At 36.0% G+C, this 27,442-nt stretch overlaps 1 protein-coding gene across 1 annotated transcript in view; it reads left to right on the plus strand.

The window, feature by feature from the left end:
- The first annotated feature begins 20,481 nt into the window (after positions 1-20,481).
- Positions 20,482-27,442, plus strand: part of LOC141299599 (protein FAM222A) — a 54,711-nt gene continuing 47,750 nt past the window's right edge. The window contains exon 1 of the mRNA XM_073829972.1: positions 20,482-20,834. The gene's annotated coding sequence lies outside the window, so the exon portion shown is untranslated. The remainder of the gene's footprint in view (positions 20,835-27,442) is intronic.

The following is a 27,442-nucleotide window of genomic DNA, read 5'->3' on the forward strand; positions in this document are numbered from 1 at the left end:
TAACAGTTTTGAAAGTTATACGCGATCTAGAACTTATTCAGTGTGTGTCATTGTAAGGACTGTAAGTCAATAACAGCCTCATTTTCATCCGTGTAAAATTTAATATGGCATTTAACAACTTTGCAGAATCATAGACAATGAACTCGGAAATTGTGGTTAAAATAATGCTGCATTGGTTTTGCAAAGGAGCAGATAATTATGATACATTCACGGAAACGCCAGAATTTTTTTAAACTTCCCAGGAATTGGAAACGTTTGGAAATTAGGGGTCAACCGATATGTGTTTTCAGTAGACCGATAACCGATATTTTAACCGATATATATGTCTGGTTTTTAAAATAGTAATGTCAAAATTAAGAATAACAAAGGCCCTGACAAAAACTTTAAATGTTTAAATTATTTTATCGGCAAACTGGTTTTGAAAATTACAGATACCGATAACCATAAAAATACTTAATATTGGCCAGGCCGATAATCGGTTGACCACTATCGGAAATTTTTGGAAAGTTTGTGGAAATTTACCAGAAATGTTCCACTCCTTTGCAACCCTAATGCTGTATGAGAAGGATTCAACAACAAATGTGACCCTGGAGCACAAAACCAGTCTTAAGTAGCACGGGTATATTTGTAGCAATAGCCAACAATACATTGTATGGATCAAAATTATCGATTTGTCTTTTATGCCAAAAATCATTAGGATATTAAATAAAGATCAGGTTCTATGGAGACATTTTGTAAATTTCCTACCATACATAATTAGAAAACTTAATTTTGTCACAGAATAACAAGGGCTCTGACAAAAACTTTCATTAAAAACGTTCTTTGCATGCTTTTAAATTATTTTATCAACGAATAAGTCAGTAACAGCCTCACTTTCATCCATCTAAAATTTAGTATGTCATTTAACTTGACAAAGGTCTGTGGATGCTAAAAAGTTATTTTTCTTTTGTGATTTGCTTGCCAAGATACTCTGACTGGTGGATGTTTCTTTGCAGAATCATTAGTGATGAAGCATGAAAATTGTAGCTGAAAAAAAAATGCAGCATAGGGTTGCAAAGGGGCAGAAAACTTTCAGTACATTTCTGGAAACGTTCCAGAATTCACAGGATTTGGAAATGTTTGGAAAATAGGGGTCGACCGATATGTGTTTTTCAGGGCTGAGGCCAATACTGATTATTTCAGATAAAGTAGACTGATAACCGATATTTCAAACCGATATACATGTCTGGTGTAAAAATGAAAATGTCAAAATTATAAGTAACAAGGGCTCTGACAAAAACATTTTTAAAATGCTTTTAAATTATTTTATCAGCAAATTGGTTTTGAAAATTACCGATACCGATAACCGCCGAGAATAACAAGGGCTCTGACAAATATTTCTTTAAAAAAAATTTATTGGCAAACTGTTTTTGAAAATGACCAGATACGAAAGTACCGATAACCGTAAAAATCCTTAATATTGGCCAGGCCCATAATCGGTTGACCCCTATTGGAAAGTTTGGAAAGTTTGCAAAAATTTACCAGAAATGTTGTTAAAGCCTTCTCTCATACAGCATTAGAGTTGCAAAGGAGTGAAACAAATGTGACTCTGGAGCACAAAACCAGTCTTAAATAGCATGGGTATATTTGTAGCAATAGCCAAAAATACATTGTATGGGTCAAAATGATCAATGTTACTTATATGCCAAAAAACATTAGGATATTAAGTAAAGATCATGTTCCATGGAGATATTTTGCTAATTTTCTACCGTAAATATATCAAGCATGAATATATTCTTAGCATTGCTAAGAACTTCATTTTCAAACTTTAAAGACGATTTTCTCAATATTTTGAGAAATTCAGATTCCGGATTTTCAAATAGTTGTATCTCAGCCAAATATTGTCCTATCCTAACAAACCATACTCCAATGGAAAGCTTATTTCAAAGTCAATTACCAAAAATGACCCTTATGACTGGTTTTGTGGTCCAGGGTCACAGATAACATTGATTAATGACCCCATAGCAAATCTGTCTTAATAAGTTATCATTAAAAAAACAATTCCACTGTGGAGAAAGTGCATGGGATTTTAACTTTGAGAACCAGCTGTTGCACTCTATTGGACCACAGAATGACACCAGTGGCCAATCAGAATCAAGTATCATGTGATGTAAACAATAGCCGTACCTGAGCCAGTTCGGCCGTCTCCAGCATCAGTAGGGGGCTCCACTGAGCCGGAGTCCGCATCCACCTTCAGCTCTCCCACCTGATGCTGCAGGATGTTCATCAGACTCCACGAACCGTCCTGCAAACACCAGCATACTTTTAGACTCTCTGTAACAGGCGCTCCATCAGCTGATCCAAACATCAAGCTCTAGAAATACTCCACACTCATGTGTCCTAATTACTCCATTATCTCAAGGCATTCTGGGTCATCTGTGTCTGGCGTCAATGTGAGTGTGTGGAGGAGAACTGTGAAACCGTCTCTGCGTAGGTTTATTAAAATCAGATGAGCTGAGAATGCAGAACAGCCTTCTGGGAACAAGAGGAACGTAATGTCCTGTGTGTAATTCACCGTGACCATCTACATCTACACAAAGAGCTCAGATGTTCTGTTCAGACCAAGAGGAGCTGAATTTAGGGCTCTGTGATTTCAGCAATGCAGAATTCAGTTTAACGAGAAGAAATTACACTGTCTCTCCAAAGTTTGGGATCAGTAAGATTTTTAATGTTTTTTAAAGACGTCTTTTCTGCTCATCAAGGCTGTTTTTATTTGATTAAAAATACCAAACAAAACTGTAATATTGTGAAATATTATTACAATTAAAAATTTTGGTTTTCTATTTTATTATATTTTAAAATATAATTTATTCCTGTGATCAAAGCATGAATTTTCAGCATCATAGTCTTCAGCGTCACATGATCCTTCAGAAATCATTCTAATCTACATTAAATGATTTGCAATAGGCAATCCGATTGAAGCACTTTGACAGTGAATCATTTTGCTAAAACACAGTCTAATACTCAATGACTGCTCTGTCAATTCATCGTCATCAGTCAGGAACCTAGGTGTGCTATTCTTTTATAGCACTTTATCTATTTGTGTCAATAGAGTTCAATTACAATACATATGTTTAAAGGCAATGCATTTATCCTCCTACACTGAGCCATAAATCTCCACTTCAGTAGCACTTACACACACCACACTTTACATTTGTATTCCTGTCTATATCCTGAAGGTTTTTACAGAGCGATTTGTTCATATGGAATTAGCTTGATTATATACACCATTTTATTCCCTAAAAAGTTCTAAGTGTTTTCTGAATTATGGAGTGACGAAATGAGATCCCAAAATCCGCTCCGTAAAAACATTTGACTGTAAAATGTCAAAAAGAATTTTGAAACAGACTTGTGAAACTGTTTCGATTTTTGTACTAGAAATGTATGCAAATAAGTGCATATTTCATAAACAATGCTCATTTGCATATTTAAACCTTTAGTTAATTTTTTACCCTATTCACCTGCAGTGTCTCACCTTAAATGTCAAAAAGTCAAAGTCAAGTACTTCAGACACTTAAAGCACCTTGTATGAACCCTGTAACAGTATTTTATTTTTTTTGTGTTATGTTTTATTTACTCTAACTTAAAAAAAACTACTTTTTTATAGTGTATAAATTCCAGTATTAACACACTCACAGCGTAACAGAGTAACTCTCAACTAAACCACAAGAGTAACCACAGTCAACCACAACCTGCTATATGTGACCAAATCAACCCGTGCTAAACATGTTATCTAGCGTTTGTTCAACACTATTCTAAACTAGATGCTTTAAAACACATAATGTGACAGATTCACTCGCTACATTAGCAGATCAAAACAGTAGAGACATGAGGTTTGTGGGCCGACAGCTGACAACTGTGTGTGTTTTCTTTCTTCTATCTGTTGGACAGACGTCTACAGCACTACAGCTGACCAAAGAATCTCATCCATCTAAAGTCTGTCACTCAGAGCCAGTCCCATAGTCTCCGATGCTTCAACAAACCATCATACACACTTTTACCCAAAGGTACTCATGAGGAGTGTGTGTGTGTGTGTGTGTGTGTGTGTGTGTGTGTGTTTACAGGTCAGATGTCAGCGGTGTGTGTGTTTGCTAATGGCTCCCGGTCCCCTAAATAAGATCATGCACTAAGGCTGTTAGCTTAACCTGATGAAGTGCACACTCATTGCCATGGAAATGGCTCTAAGAGATTCAATCAATCTGACAAAAGCATTTCGCTATCAATTATTCATAAAGAGCGCTTTACACAAGAACACAATCACGCTGAAGACTGACAAACACACACACACAGAATTTCAGAAAACTACAGTATGAATTACACTTAAAAGATGATGAAATAAACACCTCCAACCTTAAAAACTAAAGACCGTTCAGTTTCTTAGACTGAAATGACATTACATGGAGACTTTCTGATCTCATGTGTCTCCTCTAGGATTGCAGAAGAGATCTCAACAATGTCCCAAATGGTTCTGACATTTGCTTTCCATCTGTCTGCAAACAAAAGTCAGCGATCTCAATATATGAATTTAAACACTTCTCATTAAATGATCTGAGCTGCTCATTTGATACAATACATTCCCGTTAGTTAATCTTCAAGGAATAGTTCACATCCAGAACAAAAAATTTACAGATAATTTACTCACCCCCATGTAGGGCTGTGCAATTAATCAAAATTCAGTTTCGATTTTGACTTCTGCTTCAAAGGATGAAAATGCAGTAATGGAGATGAAACGATTATTGCGCTCCATTCCGCCGCCTTACCAGTGGTGCGCTTTCGCTCCTCCAGAAAAGCCTAATTTCACATGCAAATCAGCAAAATAATGTAACGGGACTTTCATAAAACGGGACGTGCTTGATATATTAATGTTTCTCTGATGTTGTGTTTTTAAAATCGCGAAGGAAAACTTGTGCTGTTCTGTGTTTGCACTCAGAGACGGAGCAGAACACGGACATGTGAAGTTATCTTTTAGCTCAAGGTGCGCTTAAACGCTCAAATACACAAAAACATTTCAAAATGAGGCGCTTGATGATTATTCGTGTAAACCCTTGTCAGTTCTGTCTGAAATGATCATAAACAGTTGAGAATGTAAATCCGTGTGTAACAGTATATTGGATCCGTCTGGCTCTTATAGCGGCAACAGATAATATTCCTTCTGCCGTCTCTCTGCTTAATATTAATAAAACGTAAAAATACAAAGAGAAAAGTCACTCACTGCTCTTGAATAAAGGACTTTTGTAGTTTTAATAAGAAACAAAGCATGTTTAATTATTACAGCAAAGACGCCGTTTTATTTTACATTCAGATAATTACATTCAATTTCCGTAGCATCGTTAGACTACTTTAGACTTGCATAAAAGTATTCAGTATTTTTTTTCTGTTATATTGCTATCCTTAAATTAATGGCTAATATAAAGTTTTGGATCCAGTCGTAATCATGTTAAATAATCGTGATTACAATATTGACCAAAATAATCGTGATTATGATTTTTGCCACACCCCCGAGATGTTCATGTCTTTAATTCTTCAGTCGTAAAGAAATTATGTTTTTTGAGGAAAAAATTTAGAAAAGTTCTCCATATAGTGGACTTCAATGGTGCCCAACGGATTGAAGGTTGAAAATGCAGTTTCTATGCAGCTTCAAAGGGCTATTAACGACCAAAGCCAAGGACAAGGGTCTTACCTAGTGAAACAATTAAAAAAAAATAATAATAATAATAATAATTAAATAAATAAATAAATATATATATATATATATATATATATATATATATATATATATAAAATTTAACCTCAAATGCTCATCTTGCCTAGCTCTGTAATGCGCACTTCAGTTCAAGACAGTTAGGGTATGTGGAAAAACTCCCATCTCATTTTGTCCTCCAACTTCAAAATCACCCCGCATCGCTGTTTTACCTTTTTTTTTTGTAAAGGGTATTTGATCTTCTTTGCATGTTCACTTTGTAAACACTGGGTTGGTACTTCTGCAGCGATGTAGGACGATTTTTGAAAAGATCTTTGAAGTTGAGGGAGAAAATGAGATGGGAGTTTTTGGACATACCCTAACTTTCTTGAACCGGAGTGCGCATCGGCAAACTGAGCATTTGAGGTTAAAAAGTGTATAAATTGTAAATTTATTTAGAAAATAACCAGTTGTTTCGCTAGATAAGACCCTTCTTTCTCGGCTGGGATCATTTAGAGTCCTTTGAAGCTGCGTTTAAATTACATTTTGGAAGCTCAAACTCACGGGCACCATAGAAGTCCACTATATGAACATTCCTGATATATGTGACCCTGGACCACAAAACCAGTCATAAGGTTAAATTTTACAAAACTGAGTTGTATACAACATATGAAAGCTCAATAAATAAGCTTTCTATTGATGTATGGTTTGTTAGGATAGGACAATATTTGGCCGAGATACATCTATTTGAAAATCTGAAATCTGAAGGTGCAAAAAAATCAAAATACTGAGAAAATCACCTTTAAAGTTGTCCAAATTAAGTTTTTAACAATGCATATTACTAATCAAAAATTACATTTTGATATATTTATAGTAGGAATTTTACAAAAAATCTTCATGGAACATGATCTTTACTTAATTTCCTAATGGTTTTTGGCATAAAAGAAAAATCAATAATTTTGACCCATACAATGTATTTTTGGCTATTGCTACAAACATACCCCAGCGACTTAAGACTGGTTTTGTGGTCCAGGGTCACAAATATTTTTCTCAAGAAGCAATTTTATTACGACTAAAGAAAGAAAGAAAGACATGAACATCTTGTGAATTATCTGTAAATTTGTGTTCTGGAAGTAAACTAATCCTTTAATGCATTAACATGTTAACAAATGAAACCTCATTGTTTCTCAACTAGTGACTAATTGGAGTCTGTTTTTATTTTTCCTGACATGTTAAGAGAAATCAGCGACACAGCTATCCGGACTCCGAAAGCGAGCGAACAGCCGTTTTTACTTTGAATTCTGGGGGTTTCTCTGGAGTAAATGAATCAGTGTGCTGGAACCATTCTGACAATGGAGCAGCTCCATCAGAGACTCCCTGAGCAGTGCACTTACTGCAGATCCAGACACACCCCATGAATCACATCTGGACTTGACTGATGTTCTTCCACTCTTCAGATGAAGTTCTGGAGTGTGTCTAGTGATGCCATAGAAGAACCATTTTTGGTTCCCCGAAGGACCTTCCAGTGGTCAGTTCTAAAAAGAACTACTTTTTTTGAGGAACACTCTTCCCACTCTGAAGATTGGGCTGGGTGATATGGTAACTTAAAAAGTAACTTTTTTTTTTTTGATTATAATTTTTTTTTTTTACTTCAGAATGGTATTCCACTTAGTTTTTGGGGCTTGCCATGTGAACACACACAAACATTATGGATATCATTCCAAAAATGTAAATCGACCGGAAAAAACTCACACTTGTATGGTTTGCTATATAAATTTAATGTATTAACTGTAAAACGTAGATATTTCTAGATGTGAAAATTATTTCTATATATATATATATATATTTTATTTCTATTTTTTTTTTTCAGTGTATTCTTATATTCTGCACACGATATACTGCAAATACAAAAAAACGAACATATTTCTCTGAGTAATATTAAAGTTAGACTAAAATTAAACAGATTATTGGAGTTATGTTTTACAATAAAAAAGTTTTTCAACTAAATTTCAAGTTAAATTCAAAGTGTCTTTTTGTGGGGGTTTTCGGTAACTTAGAGAAATTTTCCAGCAATTTCTTGATCAGTTCTTAACCCTGCACAGCTGTCAAAAATGACCAAACTTTCTTATTCCAAAGAAATTAACATGGTATATTTGAATTTTATGATGTTTGTCATCTTTTATATTTGTAGTGGATTTTATTCATTTATAACTAGATCAAGACAAACTTGGAAGTTTGCTGCCGTAATAAGGCCGAAGCAGGAGCAGTAATACCACGCAGCACATGTGCAAATGCTAAACTAGCTGGGAACTCATTTCTCATAATACTCCGCCTGCTTCGGTCATATTACAGCAGCAAACTTCCTCGACTATTACGCCGGAATGGAAGTGTAGTTCCTAATCTTATCAGCCTAGAAACTCACAGCTTTGCATTTCCACTGGTCTTAGTACACGATATAACTACAGAAGAGTCAAGTTTTAAATAGGACAAATATGGAAACTCGTTGGTCATTTTTGAACGTGATGCTATTGGTCTAATAGGATTCAATGATCTATGCTAAGCTATGCTAAAAGTGATATCGCCAGAACAGGAGAACGGCTGAATGGGTTTCAAAACGGTAAAAATCAACTTATTAACTCGGGGGGGGAGTTGGAGAATGAGCCTATTTCCAAAAAAAGTGGAGTGTTCCTTTAAGAATAAGATATCGTTGCGTTAAACTGAAGATTGATTAAAATCGGAGAATCTATATTTTTTACCCAGCCCTACTAGCAACATGCTAATCATCTAATCTGTCAAAACAAAAGCTTTTACAGCTGCTTTAAATGTCCAAGCTAGGCTTTCTCAAGTCTTGTTATAAATTAATACCATAAAATCCCCTAAAAATATAAACTGACATAAAAACGTCATAAAATTAAAATATAGTATGTTAATTTCTTTGAAAATAAGAACGTTTGGTCATTTTTGACCGCAGTGCACCAGAGTCTGATCACTGAAAGGTTCCTTGAGAAACCAAATATGTGACCCTGGACTACAAAACCAGTCATAAGGTTACATTTTACAAAACTGAGATGTATACATCATATGAAAGCTCAATAAATAAGCTTTCTATTGATGTATGGTTTGTTAGGATAGGACAATATTTGGCCGAGATACATCTATTTGAAAATCAGGAATCTGAGGTTGCAAAAAAATCAAAATACTGAGAAAATCACCTTTAAAGTTGTCCAAATTAAGTTCTTAATGCATATAACTAATCAAAAATTACATTTTGATGTATTTACAGTAGGAATTTTACAAAAAATCTTCATGTAACATGATCTTTACTTAATTTCCTAATTATTTTTGGCATAAAAGAAATATCAATAATTTTGACCCATACTATGTATTTTTGGCTATTGCTACAAATATACCCCAGCGACTTAAGACTGGTTTTGTGCTCCAGGGTCACATATGGTTCTTCACTGTGAAACTTTTTTAAAACCTTTATTGTTAAGAGAGGTGGAAAGACTCTTAAACGTTCAGGATTCACAATAGGAGAAGCAGCTCAGCGGAGCTCCACTGCAATTTGACCTTTTCTTCTCATCAATTATTGACTGGTTCAAACGCTGCAATTAGTATTTCACTGAAGCTGCAGGAGCAGAAAGACGAGGACGTTAATTACAGCAGCGCTGGCCAATCAGAGCAGCCGCTGAGAGACCACCAGCACTACAGAAACACACACACACACACACTTGTGTTTACACGAGACAAACAGCCCTCACACACACGGATGAAACGAGGCCAGTGTGTGAAGTGTTTCCGGCTGTTGTCTTGTGTCAGATTGCTGTCAGCACTGAGGCCAGGAATAAACACGTGTGTGTGTGTGTGTGTGTGTGTGTGTGTGTGTGTGTGTGTGTCTATATGAGTGTGTGAGTGTGTGAGTGTGTGTGTGTGTGTGTGTGTGTGTGTGTGTGTGTGTGTGTGTGTGTGTGTGTCTATATGAGTGTGTGTGAGTGTGTGTGTGTGTGTGTGTGTGTGTGTGTGTGTGTGTGTGTGTGTGTGTGTCTATATGAGTGTGTGAGTGTGTGTGTGTGTGTGTGTGTGTGTGTGTGTATATGAGTGTGTGTGTGTGTGTGTGTGTGTGTGTGTGTATATGAGTGTGTGAGTGTGTGTGTGTGTGTGTGTGTGTGTGTGTGTGTGTGTGTGTGTGTGTGTGTCTATATGAGTGTGTGAGTGTGTGAGTGTGTGTGTGTGTGTGTGTGTGTGTGTGTGTGTGTGTGTGTGTGTGTGTGTGTGTGTGTGTACCTGGTATTCATCACGTTGTGGGGACCAAATGTCCCCACAAGGATAGGAAAACCAGTAGATTTTGTCCTTGTGGGGACATTTCTCAGGTCCCCATGAGGAAACAGGCTTATAAATCATGCACAATGAGTTTTTTTGAGGAAGTAAAAGTGTGCACAATCTCCTGTGAGGGCTAGGTTTAGGTGTAGGGTAGGGTTAGGGCCATAGAAAGTACGGTTTGTACAGTATAAAAACCATTACGCCTATGGAATGTCCCCATAAAACATGTAAACCCAACGTGTGTGTGTGTGTGTGTGTGTGTGTGTGTGTGTGTGTGTGTGTGTGTGTGTGTGTGTGTGTGTGTGTGTGTGTGTGTGTGTGTGTCTCCAGACCCTCGTTTAGAACAGATGAGGTTTCTTCAAACACCCTCATCAAACACCATCAGGTCAATCAGGTCTCAAACTAAAGCACCACACTTCCGTCCTTCAGTAAAACATGCTCCGGCACATTTAGCTCATTTGACTGCTGTAAACTGGTTTAGATGCTCTTTCTGGTTTCTATACTGAATGCAGAGGCTTGTTTTCTCACAATTTCTCTGCTTGAGTCTGATCTATGAGTGATGACAGTTTATTATTGATGTCCTGTTTGTTCTAATAGAGGAGGAAACACACACATAAACACACACAAACATTTCTGACAGCCAAAGTCCTGTGAGAGATTTCATGAAATACTTTCTTTGTTGTAATAAATCTCCGAAACCAACCTTTTTAACGTCTTCTGTGGGCAAATAAATCACTGGTGACAAATGAACATGCTTCTCTGTGGAATATGAAAGTTTTCTTACATTCTGCTCATGATGTACTATGAACTTCTAACTAATGTTTCTCAGAGGAATATTAAAGTTACACTAAAAAACTTTTTTGAAGTTGTAAATAAAACAGATAATTGGAGTATGTTTTACGTAAGTGCTATTTCAGTCTTTCTGCTTCAAAATTTCATGTTAAATTCAACAGGTCACGGGAAGTTTTTTATTAACTGTTTTATATAAAATGTAGCAATTTCTGAATGAAACTTTAGAAAAATCGAACATGTTTCACTGAGGAGTATTAAAGTTACACTGTAAAAAATGTGTATGTTTTACAATAAAATACTGTTTTTCAACTCAGTTTTACGTTTAATTCGATTTAATGTTTAATGCGTTTCTTGTTTGTTTTTTTACACCAATATTTTCAGTACATTCTTACATTCTGCACAAAATAGACTACAAATTATAACAAACTGAAATGTTTCTCAGAGGAATATGAAAGTTACACTGGAAAAAATATTTTATGAAGTTGTAAATAAAACAGATAATTAAAGTATGTTTTACAATAAAATACAATTTCTGCTTTAAAATTTCACTTTTAAAAACAAAGATTTTTGGATTATATTTTACTAAACATGTTATTTCAGTATTTCTGCTTAAAAAATTGTTTAATTCAATGTGTTACTTGAGTTTTTGATATTAACTGTAAAATGTAGCAATTTCTGAATGTGAAAATGATCTTTTAATTCGTTTTTTTCTGTGTATTCTTTCTTATATTTCTTTCAAACTTTTAATAAATCGAACATGTTTCTCTCTATTATTTTTCTAAAAAATTTGTATGTTTTACAATAAAATACTGTTTTTCAACTTCTTAATTTTACGTTTAATTCGATTTAATGTTTAATGTGTTTCTTGTATGTTTCTTGTAATCTTTTTGACAAATTTCCCAGCAATTTCTTAGTGAAAATTATTTCTACACCAATATTTTCATTATATTCCTACATTCTGCACAAAATAGACTACAAATTATAACAAACTCAAATGTTTCTCAGAGGAACATAAATTACACTGTGGAAAAAATATTGCATGAAGTTCTAAATAAAACAGATAATTAAAGTATGTTTTACAATAAAATACAATTTCTACTTTAAAATTTCACATTAAAAAAAAGATTTTTCGAACTTGTGCACAAAGATTATTGGATGTTTTACTAAACATGTTATTTCAGTTTTTCTACTTCAGAATTTCATGTTTAATTCAATGTTTTACTTGAGTTTTTTATATTAACTGTAAAATGTAGCAATTTCTAAATGTGATTATTTCTAGAAAAAAATTTCAGTGTATTCTTTCTTATATTCTGTACACAATATACAGCAAACTTTACAAAAATCTAACATGTTTCTCTTCTTAGTTTCACGTTAAAATTCAGTTTAATGTTTAATGTGTTTCTTGTATGTTTTTTGTATTTTTTTGAGACATTTCCCAACGATTTCTTAGTGAAAATTATTTCTACACAATTATTTTCAGTATATTCTTACATTCTGCACAAAATAGACTACAAATTATAACAAACTGAAATGTTTTTCACAGGAATATAGAAGTTACACTGTAAACATATTTTTTTTAAGTTGAAATAAAACGGATAATTTGTGTATGTTTTACAATGAAATACAATTTCTACTTCAAAATGTCACATTTAAAAATAAAGATTTTTCAAACTTGTGAACAAACATTATTGGATTATGTTTTACTAAACATGTTATTTCAGTATTTCTACTTCAATAGATTAATTCAATGTGTCACTTGAGTTTTTGATATTAACTGTAAAATGTAGCAATTTTCTAAATGTGAAAATTATTTCTAGACCACTTTTTCCAGTGTATTCTTATATTCTGCACACAATATACTGCAAATTTTATAAAGTCATACATGTTTTTCTAAGGAATATTAAAGTTTTTGTAAATTAAACATATTATTGGAGTATGTTTTACAATAAAATACAGTTTTTCAACTTAAAATTTAACGTTTAATTACATGTTTTTTTTTAAAGAAATTTTCCAGCGATTTGTTTTCAGTATATTCTTACAAATTATAACAAATTGAAATGTTTCTCAGAGGAATATAAAAGTTACTGTTTAAAAAAAACGATTCAAAGATTACTGAATTATGTTTTACTAATAATGCTATTTCTGCACACAATATACTATATATTTTTTAAAGATTATTGGAGTATGCTTTACAATAAAATACAGTTTCTACTTCAAAATTTCACATAAAAAAAGATTGTTGAATTGTTAAATTGTCACTTGAGTTTTTGTTATTAACTGTGAAATGTAGCCATTTCTGAGTGAAAATAGTTTCTACACAATTTTTTTAAATTAACATGTTTCTCAGAGGAATATAAAAGTTACACTGTAAAACATTATTTTTTGAAGTTGTAAATTAAAGATTATTGGAGTATTTTACAAGAAAATAGTTTGTCAACAAAAACATTTCACGTTTAATACCATGTGTTTCTTGCAAGTTTTTTTTCTGTTGTTTTTTGGGAGAAATTGTCCAGCAATTTCTGCACACAATGAAAACAAATTAATGTTTCTCAAAGGAATATAGAAGTTACAGTGTAAAAAAAAAAGTTGTAAACAAAGATTATTGGATTGTGATTTACTAAAAATACTATTTCAGTTTTTCTACTTCAGAATTTAGCATTTAATTCAATATGTCACTTGAGTTTTTGGTAATGCCTGTAACATTTAGCGATTTCTAAATGTAAAAAATTATTTCGAGACTTTTTTTTTTCAGTGTACTCTTATATTCTGCACACGATATACTACAAACTTTAACATATTGTAAACAAAGATTATTGGATTGTTTTACTAAAAATGCTACTTCAACCTTTCTACTTCAAAATTCACTTGAGTTTTTATTATCTTTCAATTCAATTCAATTCAATTCAAGTTTATTTGTGACTCTGGACCACAAAACCAGTCTTAAGTCGCTGGGGTATATTTGTAGCAATAGCCAAAAATACATTGTATGGGTCAAAATTATTGATTTTTCTTTTATGTCAAAAATCATTAGGAAATTAAGTAAAGATCATGTTCCATGAAGATTTTTTGTAAAATTCCTACTGTAAACCTATCAAAATGTAATTTTTGATTAGTAATATGCATTGTTAAGAGCTTAATTTGGACAACTTTAAAGGTGATTTTCTCAGTATTTTGATTTTTTTGCACCCTCAGATTCCAGATTTTCAAATAGATGTATCTCGGCCAAATATTGTCCTATCCTAACAAACTATACATCAATAGAAAGCTTATTGAGCTTTCATATGATGTATATATCTCAGTTTTGTAAAATTTAACCTTATGACTGGTTTTGAGGTCCAGGGTCACATTTGTATAGCGCTTTTCACAATACAAATCGTTGCAAAGCAGCTGTACAAAAATGTAGGCTACTACAATATATTTGTAAAAATGTAGCAATTTCTAAATGTGAAAAATATTTCTAGACCATTTCTTTAGTGTATTCTTATATTCTGCACACAGTATACTGCAAATACTGCAAAAGTTTCTCTGAGGAATGTTTTTACATGTTCCACTGTAAAAAAAAATATTTTTCCAAGTTGGGAATAAAACAATTTCATGAATTATCTTAAGAACGGTTCTGTTTTACTCAGAAATATGAAGATAAAAAACACTAATACATACTATTATTTCACTACTGTTAGTAGGAGAATACCACAAAACTACTAAAACAAAATCAAACTCTGCTATATTTCTTTATGAGTGTTTGTGTGTATTATTATGTTAAGATTCAATAAGTAAAACATCTCCCTAAGGCATTAAATTAATTGAATTCATTTACAAAGTACTTTAAGCGTCTTTAAAATGTTCTTGATGTATATAACCAACAATAAACGCAAAAAAGTGTTACCGGTGGGCACCGCGGGTTCGTGTCGTCGCTCGGCCGCTCGGCTCTCTCCGGCTCGGGTTCGGGCGCGTGTAGCGCGAGCGCGCTGGCGATCAGAGCCTCATGCCGCCGCTTGAGCAGCTCGAGCTCACAGATTCCCGCCAGACTGAGCTCCAGCCGCTGCTTCTGTCTGCTGCGCTCCGCCGCCGCCAGCGAGAACAAACGGTACATTATTAACGACTCCTGCACCGCAAACACATCCACAGAGGGGGAAAACCGCACAGTTCACGTTAAACTACACCGACAGCCGTTTTTAATGAAGTAACCGTGGTATCCATGATAAAATCCTGTCAGTTTGAGAGAGTTAACGGCTCCGCTCCTTGCAAACTGCGGCTGGATTCCAGTTTCACAGCTGTCAAGAGCTCATTAGCATATTCCGCTTTTTATTGGCTGGAGATTCTCGCTGCAAATTAATATTTGCAATATCCCCGCCCCCTTGAGACGCTGCTGACTTGAAAATGGACTTTAAAATGCTTATAGATGCCATGTATAAACCAAGGGCGAAATTGTCAATCACACATTGGGGGGGACAGCTGTGGGACTTTTTGTGTTTGCGCATGCACACATTTAAAAAAAAAAAAAAAAGCCAGAGTCCAAATGTTTGTAATTGTATAACACAACAAGGAATTTTATTGCATCTGATCGTCAAACCAACGTATACTCACCCTGTAATGCAGCATCAGCATACAGGCTATTAAGTCACAAAGCTGAATTTAAAGGGATAGTTCACCCAAAAAGGAAAATTCTGTCATCATTTACTCACCCTCAAGTTTTTTAAAACCTGTAAGAATTTCTTTCTTCTGCTGAACACAAAAGAAGATATTTTGAAAAATGTCTGTAACCAAACAGTTGATGGACCCCATTGACTTCCATAGTAGGTCAATGGGGTCCATCAACTGTTTGGTTACAGACATTTTTCAAAATATCTTATTTTGTTCTATACTTAAAAAAAAAATCACATTTTCTAAAAATCTAAACGTCTTTTTCCCTTCATAATTCTCATAAGAATGCCCATGATCCACATATTTTATTTCCTCTAAACTTTGCTTTTTTGTTTCAGTAATTAAACATTGTTCTAAGGGGCGGCTTGTTACCACATCTTACCCTATAACGTTACATTCACTCACAATGAATGTGAGTTAACCCTTGTGTGGTGTTCATATTTTTGTTATTCAGCCAGTGTTCGTGGGTCTGGTGGACCCGCTGCATTTTGGGGTTTTTAATTCAACATAATCAACCAATTTATGTTAAAATACTCAACAGATATTTAGGCTACTTCATCCCAATTACAAGCAATAGAAACAGCATTTATGGTTAATATTTCCTCTCTAGCTTTGTTAGATCACATTTAAGAATTGTAACCTTGTGCGGGAACGGCAGGGGTAGAAACAAAACTCACTTTTGCACTCACACTCTCTCACACTTACACACAACCTCTCTCTCACATGCATGCACACACACACACACACACACACACACACACACACACACAGATATGTGGTTCATACAGGGAATCTCCATAGGCCTAATGGTTTTACAAATGTACAAACTGTATAATCAATGCCCCTACACTAACCCTACCCCTAAACCTACCAATCACAGAAAACTTTTGGCCTTTTTTGAAGTTCAGAAAACACCATTTAGTATGTTTTTTAGCCGTTTGGTTTATGAGGACACAGATGTCCTCATAAACCATGTTTACGTTGTAATACCCAAGTCATTATACACATTTGTGTCCTCATAAACCATATACTATACAAGAACACACACACACACACACACACACACACACACACACACACACACACACACACACACATAACATAACAGCAAGGCCTGACAGGAGGAGGACAGAGTAAAGGTCCTACAGACCCGAACACCATACAAGGGTTAAGAGCTATTAATGTCATGCTGTCCGGTACCTTAGAACATTAAATTAATTACTTCTCACTTCTCTGTTAAAAATGCCTAAAATCTCCAGAAACGTACTTTCTTTTTCTTTCCAAAGAGATTACAGATGTCAGCTGCTGCAGTCTTTCTCTTGTTCATTTTTGGCCAATACTGTGAAATATAACAGCAACGCAATTCCAAGGGATGAAAATGGTGAAGTAAGAAAGAACAATGGCAGGACTCTAAAATAACTTGCTAGATAAACCCAATTCAGAGAACAGGACCGTGGCTCAAAACGCTAACGTTAGCTGTAAAAACTGGGTTTGATACAGTAGATTTGACAAGCCTGTCACTGACCGCTATCCCAGTTTGCTTTAAAGCCAGGCTACATGCTAGCGTGTATACAGTAACGTTAGCTAGCTGTCGGCTAGCTTGTCAATAGACCCATTCATACAAGCTGTATAATATTACAGTCGAAATTTACAAATTCTACAATTCGAAATTCTAGTGAAATTCACCTGGTCGTTATCTAAGGGATTATGTCAGCCAAAAACACCATTCATAGATATGTGCCAAATGTCTGTCAGATTTCGCGCTCTTCTTCTGTTTGTTTTTTCCTAACTCACTGACGGTGGCGGTGCACGAGCTACTAAAGGTATAGGGGAAAACATGACATGGATCAGGTTTTGTTAATGTATAGTGTAAGGCCAGTCGAATGGATTTGGGAAATGGACCGGCCGGGATTTTATATTTTCGGAGCTGGAAAGAAAGACGTATTTGCAATCACATCGATATTGCCCGCATAATAATACAGTATGATCAAATATTGGGGGGGACAAATTGTCCTTCTTTGAATATTGGGGGGGACGTGTCCCCCTGTCCCCCCATAGAATTACGCCTATGGTATAAACACTAGTTTCTTTATTTAATATTTAACATTTTCTTTACTTTAATAAACTAAATAGTATGAACGTTATATAGATGAAAAGTTCACCCTAAGAAAATAATTATATTATACATCTAATTATTGAAAAAAAAGTTGTTTGAGCAGATGATTTATAGAGTCAGAGCGCCACCTGCTGACTATCTGAACTTTTTAGAACTTTAATCAGCTCACGATCATTATTTAGACATTTACATAAACCATATCAGCTAAATAGCATGACCTCAAAGTAATTTAACTTTGACAGTCGCTTCAAATATAGAACGACATTTACAGTTTATGAAATTTACTAGGAAAATTAGCAATACGCATTTGTAAATGAGTATTAATTTCAAGAGCTCAGATGTTAATTAGAATTTCATTTAATTCTTTATATTGTAAACTAATATCTTTGTGATTTGATATTAAAAACTGATACATTTTATTTATTATTTATAGATTTTAAACGACTGAGATTCACTGTTAGGATGCATTTAGGCTACTCAGTGCAAGATTAATTTCAATATTTCGCTGAAAGTAGTGATGCGCCTCAGCACCAGCAGAGGGCGCGCATGCGCAAACAATAATCTTGCTGTTGCTGTTTATAGACGCTCCATTTACAACTGATCTGAGAACGACTTTAAAAATCAACTCCTGTTCCTTAATATGATATTTAATATTGGTAGGGACATGTCCCGAGCGTCCCTAGGAAATTCTTCTTTTAACTGAAAAAGCATAGTTCGTTGGGAAAATTATATGTTGATTTGATGAAGGATCGTAAAAAAAAAACTACAAAGTTTAAAATGTCCTAACATTTCGAATAGATAGATATAGATAATAAATATTTATTGAATTTATTATTGGAAAAAAAACATCACCAAATGCATAATACACTATAGAAACTCAAAGAACTCTCAGGACCTAAAGTTTATCCTAAAGGCACTCCTAAAGTCCCGATCTAAATCAAATGATTCGCGATCCACACTCCGAAATCCCGATCTGAATAATAATTCGCGAGTTCCGATCGGAGCGCTTCGAAACAGTGGATCTTTGTGACGCAATGGCTTTACTGATTCAAAAAGTGCTTTTTCAAATCATTACAAGCGGTGTCGAAATTCTAAATAAAAGGGCTCTTTTGATCAGTTTTTTTGCTAGTAAATTGCTTGAACTGAATGACTGAAGTCAGGAGTTTGAATCAGTCGGAGCGGTTCCAGCGTAAATGACTCATTTGAATCAGTTTGTCTCTTCCTCCGCTTTTCGTTCCTTCACCCATGTTTTGACACGTTACTCGCAACTAAAATAAGCGAAATAAGTATGGTGTGTACAATTAAAATATCAATATTTCCATTCCAAAGATCCGATAAAAATTATTGCTAGGGACAATATTGTAGTTTCGTAAATTCTACGCCCTTGAGGAACACTCCACTTTTTTTGGAAATAGGCTCATTCTCCAACTCCCCCCGAGTTAATAAGTTGAGTTTTACCGTTTTGAAATCCATTCAGCCGTTCTCCTGTTCTGGCGATATCACTTTTAGCATAGCTTAGCATAGATCATTGAATCCTATTAGACCAATAGCATCTCGTTCAAAAATGACCAACGAGTTTCGATATTTGTCCTGTTTAAACTTGACTCTTCTGTAGTTATATTGTGTACTAAGACCGGTGGAAATGCAAAGCTGTGAGTTTCTAGGCTGATAAGATTAGGAACTACACTTCCATTCCAGCATAATAGTCAAGGAAGTTTGCTGCCGTAATATGGCCGAATCAGGCGGAGTATTATCAGAAATGAGTTCCCAGCTAGTTTAGCATTTGCACATGTGCTGCGTGATATTACTGCTCCAGCTTCGGTCATATTACGGCAGCAAACTTCCTTGACTATTACGCCGGAATGGGAGTGTAGTTCCTAATCTTATCAGCCTAGAAACTCGCAGCTTTGCATTTCCACCGGTCTTAGTACACAATATAACTACAGAAGAGTCAAGTTTTAAACAGGACAAATATGGAAACTCGTTGGTCATTTTTGAACGTGATGCTACTGGTTTAATAGGATTCAATGATCTATGCTAAGCTATGCTAAAAGTGATATCGCCAGAACAGGAGAACGGCTGAATGGATTTCAAAACAGTAAAACTCAACTTATTAACTCAGGGGGAGTTGGAGAATGAGCCTATTTCCAAAAAAAGTGGAGTGTTCCTTTAAGAACAGCGTACAGTGAAAAATGACTTATTTACTACCGAAAAGCCCTTATTTGCAAACCTTTTGACAATATATATATTTTAATTTTTACAAAAAAAGCTATTAAAAAATTTCACTGTCATTGCCCAGGAAAAAAAAAAAAAAAGATTTACAATTAAACACATAATGAAACCTAGGGGCATGTTATCACACTGTATGGGGTAAGTTGTCACAATGGGAACCTGATATCAAATAGGATTTTAGCTAACAGTAAAGAATTATGAAAAACTCAGTTGTTTTCACATGTTTATTCATGAAATATAAATTTATATTTTACATTTAATTTATTTACTGTTTGTTTGTTTGTATTTTATTTTGTATCATGTGTATTACCTTTTTATGTTAATTATTTATAAAATGTGCTATATAAATAAACTTACCTTGCCTTATTATAAATGATGAGTGAGTAACTGTCGAAACCTAACTGTTGCAAACAATAAAACACATATATTAAATAAACACATTATTATTTATATTATATTAAACGCACATGACTGCGCTGCGCCTTTAAGATTTTCCGCGATCTCTACTGGACCTAAGCGTCATTCTCTGCCCCGCCCTTTGTCGCTCATGATTGGTCGGAGCGCACGGTGTCTGTAATGTGATTGGCTCAGGTTCCGTTAGCGGAATGATAGAGCGTCGCGTCGCTTGTGTGTGAGATCAGAAGATGAGGACGCTGAGGAGAGTTTCGGCTCGCGGCTCATCTGATATTAAACACAAGCTCACTTCACAAAACTGCGTTAGGGGCTTTTATAATTCATTTATCAGTTGGATTTGATCTTCAACCGATGATCGGCGTTTTTCGGCTCCCGGATGGATTGTGTCGCGTGAAGCAGGTGCATTTATCGGCGATGATGAACGCGCTGCTCTTCATCTCCATCAGAACATGAACTTTAGAGGCATCACACCGAACTGCTGGATGGATTCGTGGAGATTTAAGACGCTGATGGATTCATGATCGCTGGAATATCGCGTGGCTCGATGGATTTTCATGCGATCAGATGGTTTTGAAGCGTCCAGAGCGTCATTTCATGGTAAATATGATTCAGTTCCGTCTCTCCGGTTGATTGATGATGGGCTTCATCTCATTCATCTCATTATACTGCTTGATTTGCGTTTGTTTCTCCTCCATTGAGGTGAATACTGTGGTAAACACTGGGGTAAATGGGAATTTGTGGTGAATTGAACGCGTGTTGACGGAAGCGCCTTTGATGTCACCTGACTGATGTGTGCGGCGACGCTTTGATGTCTGTTATTGGAGGCTGTAAAACAAACACACACACACACACACACACACACACACACACACACACACACACACACACACACACACACACACACACTCCTGTGTGACCCTGGACCACAAAACCACTCATAATGGTCATTTTTTTTGGAATTGAGATTTATACATCATGCTGAAAGCTGAATAAATACGTTTTCCATTGATGTATAGTTTGTTTAGCATAAGACAATATTTGAAAATCTGGAATCTGAGGTGCAAAAAATCTAAATATTGAGAAAATCGGCTTTAAAGTTGTCCAAATGAAGTTATCAATGCATATTACTAATCAAATTAAGTTTTGATATATTTGCTGCAGAAAATTTACTAAATGTCTTCATGGCCTAATGATATCTGGCGTAAAAAATTGTTTTGACCCATACAATAGTAGGGTATTTTATTTGGCTATGCTATGTGCTCCAGGGTCACATATATTGTGTTTGTGTGTATATACATATATGTAAATAAACAAACTGTCTTACACACTCCTGTATGAAGTGTAAGGTGTGAGAGTCTTCTCAGACTGTATTGTTTCTTCTGTTCTCTGATCTGGAGACTCATAATTCTGTCTGAGCAGCTGAGCATCAGTGAGATACGTGATAGATGAGGCTGTTTTTCACTCCCTGCAGGCCTGTTTAAGATAGTGATTGACTGATGTATCTAATGAATCATGGAACATGATCTATACTTAATATCCTAATGATATCTGGCATAAAAAAATACAGTGATGGGATATTTTTGGTTATGCTATGTGGTCCAGGATCACATAAATCGTGTTTGTGTGTGTGTATATACATATATATGTAAATAAACACACTGTCTTCCTGTCTGAGGTGTGATGGTCTTCTCAGACTGTATTGTTTCTTCTGTTCTCTGATCTGGAGGCTCATAAAGGCTGTTTGCTTATTTCTGTCTCAGCTGAGCATCAGTGAGATTCTGTGATAGATGAGGCTGTTTTTCACTTCCTGCAGGCGTGTTTAAGATTGCGTGATATATCTAATGAATCAACATGGTCGTTTTGTTTGCTTGACTGATTAACACAGGTGTCCAAGTCAACAATAGTTTTCAAAATTAATTATAAATGTTCACATTTTAAGATTAGAAAGACATTTGTGACCTGGAGCACAAAATCAGTCATAAGGGTCACTTTTTAAAAATTAAGCTTTTAATTGATGTCTGGTTTGTTAGAATAGGACAATATTTGGCCTGAGATGCAACTATTTGAAAATCTGGAATCTGAGGGTGCAAAAAATCTAAATATTGAGAAAATCGCCTTTAAAGTTGTCCAAATGAAGTTCTTAGCAATGCATATCACCAATCAAAAATTAAGTTTTGATATATTTGCGGTAGAAAGTTTACCAAATGTCTTCATGGAACATGATCTTTACTTAATATCCTAATGATATCTGGCATAAAAAATATTGATTATGTATGGTTTGTTAGAATAGGACAATATTTGGCTGAGATGCAACTATTTGAAAAGCTGTAATCTGAGGGTGCAAAAATCTAAATACTAAGAAAACCACCCTTAAATGAAGTTCTTAGCAATGCATATTAATCAAAATTCAGTTTTGATGTATTTACAATAGGACACAGTTATCCAGCTGTAAATTTGACAGACTCATATGGATGGTGTGTGTGTGCAGTGAGTGTCCGGTGATCTATCAGAGAGTAAAAGCTTTTCTGTCCTGCACATAAAGACTGTCATTGTAAGAGAAGGAAAGCTCAGAGATGTGTGCGGGTCTCTCTGGAAATCAGCCCGATGCTTTGTGAACACTCAGCACTTTCTGCAGCTCTATGTAGCTGGGTGTGATTTGTCATCTTCACTGCTTCAGTGCTTTCTGCTGCTCACATGTGCCGCTACATGCCATTTATTTGATCAGAAAATAACATAAAAATGTGAAATAGTTTTGTTTTAAAACAGCAGTTTTCTAGGTTGAACACCTGTTGAAATGTAATTTATTTCTGTGATGCACAGCTGAATTTTCAGCATCAATACTGCAGTCTTTAGTGTCACATGATCCTTCAGAAATCATTCTAATGTACAGATTTGCTGCTTAAGAAACATTTCTGATTATATTGAAAACAGTCCCATTATATTTGTGATGAATTTTATTTTTCAGGATTCACAGATGAATAGAAAGTTTGAAAGAACAGCATTTAGTTGAAATGGAAATCTTCTGTGACATCATAAAAAGCCTTAATTTAATGCATCCTTAATAAACAAAGCTACTAATTTAGTACAAAAAGATATAATTTGATAATACTGCCTTACAAAGCAAAAAGGCAGTAACTACGCCGAGTAGTCCAATGTTAAAACCGTCCCGTGAGGATGCCGCAAAATCACACACATTTGTGACCCTGGACCACAAAACCAGTCTTAAGTCGCTGGGGTATATTTGTAGCTGTAGGAGCTAAATCTAATATTTTAAGCTACTGAGTTGTTTGATCCCGGACTAGTAGGTTGACGCGCATTCTTACTTGATTGATGTTACGTTGTTACTTCCTCTTTGAATCTCTCCGACCGTCAATGAACGAGAAGACTATTCCGTTGTATCATCATCATTAATAGTTTATTGGCTCCACAAAGCACCTTAGTGCACAATATCCAATTCCATTTCCAAAGCTTACATTTAGGAAGTTTCACCATTACATCAGCTTCGCGCTATAGCGGTCAAAAACCTTTTTGCCCTTCCGGGTCAAACACCTACCTAACGCAGTAGGAAGACTACCTATATACTCTATTCACAATTAAATTAACAGCGCCACTTTGTGGCCATGATCAAAACAACATGTCATTATAGGTACACATATTTGGCTCCTACACACCGACCCCTAATTGTTAATGATGGACAAACATAACAATTCAAACACAATGAAAACAGAGGAGCCAAACAATATCATAAACCCAATTGTGTTTTTTACACTTCATGTAATAGACAAAGTTTTGTTATCGGTCTTTCAATGATACTAGTTTTGGTCTGCAACCTCACAGAACGCACTAGACCATGCTTATCTGGAAAAACCTCTAAGACCTTGCCCAGAGCCCAGGAGCCACGAGGAGCTGAAGAGTCCATAATTACTACAATGTCTCCAGCAATCAAACTCCTTTTCTTCTGATTCCACTTTTGCCTCTCTTGAAGTAAAGGCAGATATTCCCGTAGCCACCTCTTCCAGAAAAGATCTGACAGATACTGCGCCTGTCTCCATCGTTTTCTCACATACTGGTCATGAGGCTCAAACACTCCAGGTGGTATGGCTGGTTTTCCTTTCAAAAGAAGAAGATGATTTGGTGTGAGGGGCTCCAGATCATTAGGATCATCCGACAGCTTAGTAATTGGTCGATCATTCAAAATGGATTCCACTTCACAGAAGACTGTGTGAAGGCCATCATCATCCAACCTTTGTTGACGTAAAACAGAACTGAGAACTCTTTTCACAGAGCGTATCATTCTCTCCCAAACACCACCATGATGTGAACCTGCTGGAGGATTAAAACTCCAACGAATTCCAACCTGTGACAACACTCCTTGAATCTTTTCATGATTCAGTGAATCCAGAGCCTCCTTTAATTCTCTTTGTGCTCCAATAAAGTTAGTACCATTATCGGATCTTAGATGTTTCACTTGTCCTCTCCTGCTAATGAAGCGACGTAATGCATTGATACATGCATCCGTTTCTAGTGAACTTGCTACCTCAAGATGGATTGCCCTGCTTGCCATACAGGTGAATACTACTCCATATCTTTTACAGGTTACCCTTCTATTCTTTACTTCCACTGGCCCAAAGTAGTCTACTCCAGTGTTGGTAAATGGTGGTAGATCAGGAAGGATCCTCTCTGTTGGAAGATCTGCCATCTTTTGTTCAGCTGCTCTTCTATTATGGCGTCTACAAAAGCCACATCTAGAAATGATCTTCCTAACAGCAGAGTGAGAGCTAGTAATCCAAAATTTCCTTCTAACAGTGGATAACGTATGGCTTCGTCCACCATGACCCAGACTTTCATGTACATGCTTCAGAATAAGCATGGAAATATGCTGATCTTTGCCGAGTATGAGTGGATGCTTTACCTCTTCAGGCATGGCTGCTTTACTCAATCTTCCTCCAACTCGTAAGAGTCCATCATCCAAAAATGGATCCAACCGATAAATAGGACTTTGCCGATTTACCGTCACTTTCCCCGATGTTAAAGCAGAAATTTCTTCACTGAATTTTCTTTGCTGTGAATAACGAACGATGGCTTCTTCTGCTCCTAAAAGATCATCCAATGTCAAAGCAAAACTCTTAGGCATCACTGTGAATCTTGATCCCTCAGGCTGTACACCGCTGTCTTGATTGCTAGTAGCTTTCTGCATCTTTCCCAAGCGAATTCTTTTCAACAAAATCATCTTCAACTTGAGAAACCAGGCCACTGCTATTTTGAGCCTCTTCCATTCAGAAAAGTAAGCAATTAGTTGGTCAACAGGGCTGGACACTTCATTCACACTAATGACATTTACCGTGGTTTTTTGCTTGATCTCTGCATCATCAGAGTCTATTGAGAGATATGGTGTGTCTATAGGCCAACACTCCTCACGCAACTTCAAGAAGGCTGGACCTTCAAGCCACCTGCTGTTCTTCAGAAAGTCTCCAACCTTCATTCCTCTTGAAGCGAAATCAGCTGGATTATCCTTAGAACTGACATATCTCCATTGCGAGGGTTCAACTGTTTCTCTAATGGTTGCAATTCTGTTAGCTACGAACGTGTGGAAACGCTTGTCTTCGTTGTTAATGTACTTCAGTACAGCAGTACTGTCAGTCCAGAAGACAGAATCTTCTAACTGAATGGCCAACTCTTCCTTTAGCATTGTGTCCACCTTAGTAGCAAGCACAGCTGCTGTCAACTCCAAACGGGGAATGGTTACAGCCTTCAATGATGTTACTCTGGCTTTACCAAGTAGAAAGGCAATGTGAATGCGATTCTTGTGACTTAACATTCTGATGTAAGTTACTGTGCCGTACCCATTGTTACTGGCATCAGCAAAATGATGTAGTTGAGCATGCCTAAAATCTCCAAAATCCCCTGACTTTATGCACCTGTCCACAGTAAATGCAGTTAGTGACCTCAGATCCTCCAACCATCTTTTCCACTTACTTAAAAGGTCCTGTGGTATGGCATCGTCCCATCCACAACCTCTCCTGCACAATTCTTGCTGCAACATCTTGGCAGACAACATGACTGGAGCCAGGAACCCTAGAGGATCGTACACGGAGCTGATGACCGAAAGCATGCCACGTCTTGTAAGAGACTGCTGTTTTACCTCCAATTTAAATTTAAAAGAGTCCGTTTCCACACACCATTGTAGACCCAGTGCTCTTTCAAGTGGAAGTTTATCTCGGTCCAAATCCAACTGCTTCAGGTCTTTGGCTCTTTGTTCCACTGACATAGATTGCAACAGTGTACGACTATTACTGACCCATTTTTCCAAAATGAATCCTCCTTTCTGACACAGAGCAATGAGATCCTTCATCGTCTTTATAGCTTTTCTTTCAGTAGCCGAGCTCTTTAAACAATCATCCACATAGAAATTCTGCTTGACAGATTGAATCACATGAGGTGGAAACTGAAACTGATTGTCATCTGCAGTTTTCCTCAGGGCATAACTTGCACAGCTCGGAGAGGAAACTGCACCAAACAAATGTACAGTCATTCTATATTCCACAAGTCTCTCAGAGATGTTTCCATCAGGCCACCAAAGAAAGCAAAGAAAATTTCTATCTTCTTCAGCCACCTTCACTTGATGGAACATAGCCTGAATGTCACCCATAAAAGCTACAGGTTCCTGTCTGAAGCGAGTGAGAACTCCAAGCAAAGAGCTGGTAAGGTTAGGTCCCTGCAGAAGTTTATTATTCAACGATGTTCCTTGAAATGTGGCTCCACAATCGAACACTACACGAATGGATCTTTTTCTTGGATGATGTACACCATGATGAGGAATATACCATACCTTCCCAATTTCACAGAGTAGCTGTTCTTGAGGTACTTGTTCTGCATAGCCCTTACTGATGACATCATTCATGTATCCTGCATATTCCTTGTGAAAATCATGGTTGTTCAAAAACCTTTTCTTCAAACCAAGGACCCGTTGCTTTGCTACAGCAAAGTTGTTAGGCAGGTAGACTTCTTTGGTCTTAAAGGGTAACTTCAAACAATATTTCCCATCTTGAAGTACCGCTGACTGATCCATGATTTCCATGAACCTGATGTCCTCCCTTGACATTTCCTTCTTCACAGTGCTTTCATTGAAGTCATGATTGTACTGCTTGATTAACATTTCCTCCAATCTGCACACAGCAATCTGGTTCACTGTAACCGTAGGAAGC

This window comes from Garra rufa, chromosome 23 (assembly GCF_049309525.1).
Source record: "Garra rufa chromosome 23, GarRuf1.0, whole genome shotgun sequence".
Classification (NCBI taxonomy): Eukaryota; Metazoa; Chordata; class Actinopteri; order Cypriniformes; family Cyprinidae; genus Garra; species Garra rufa.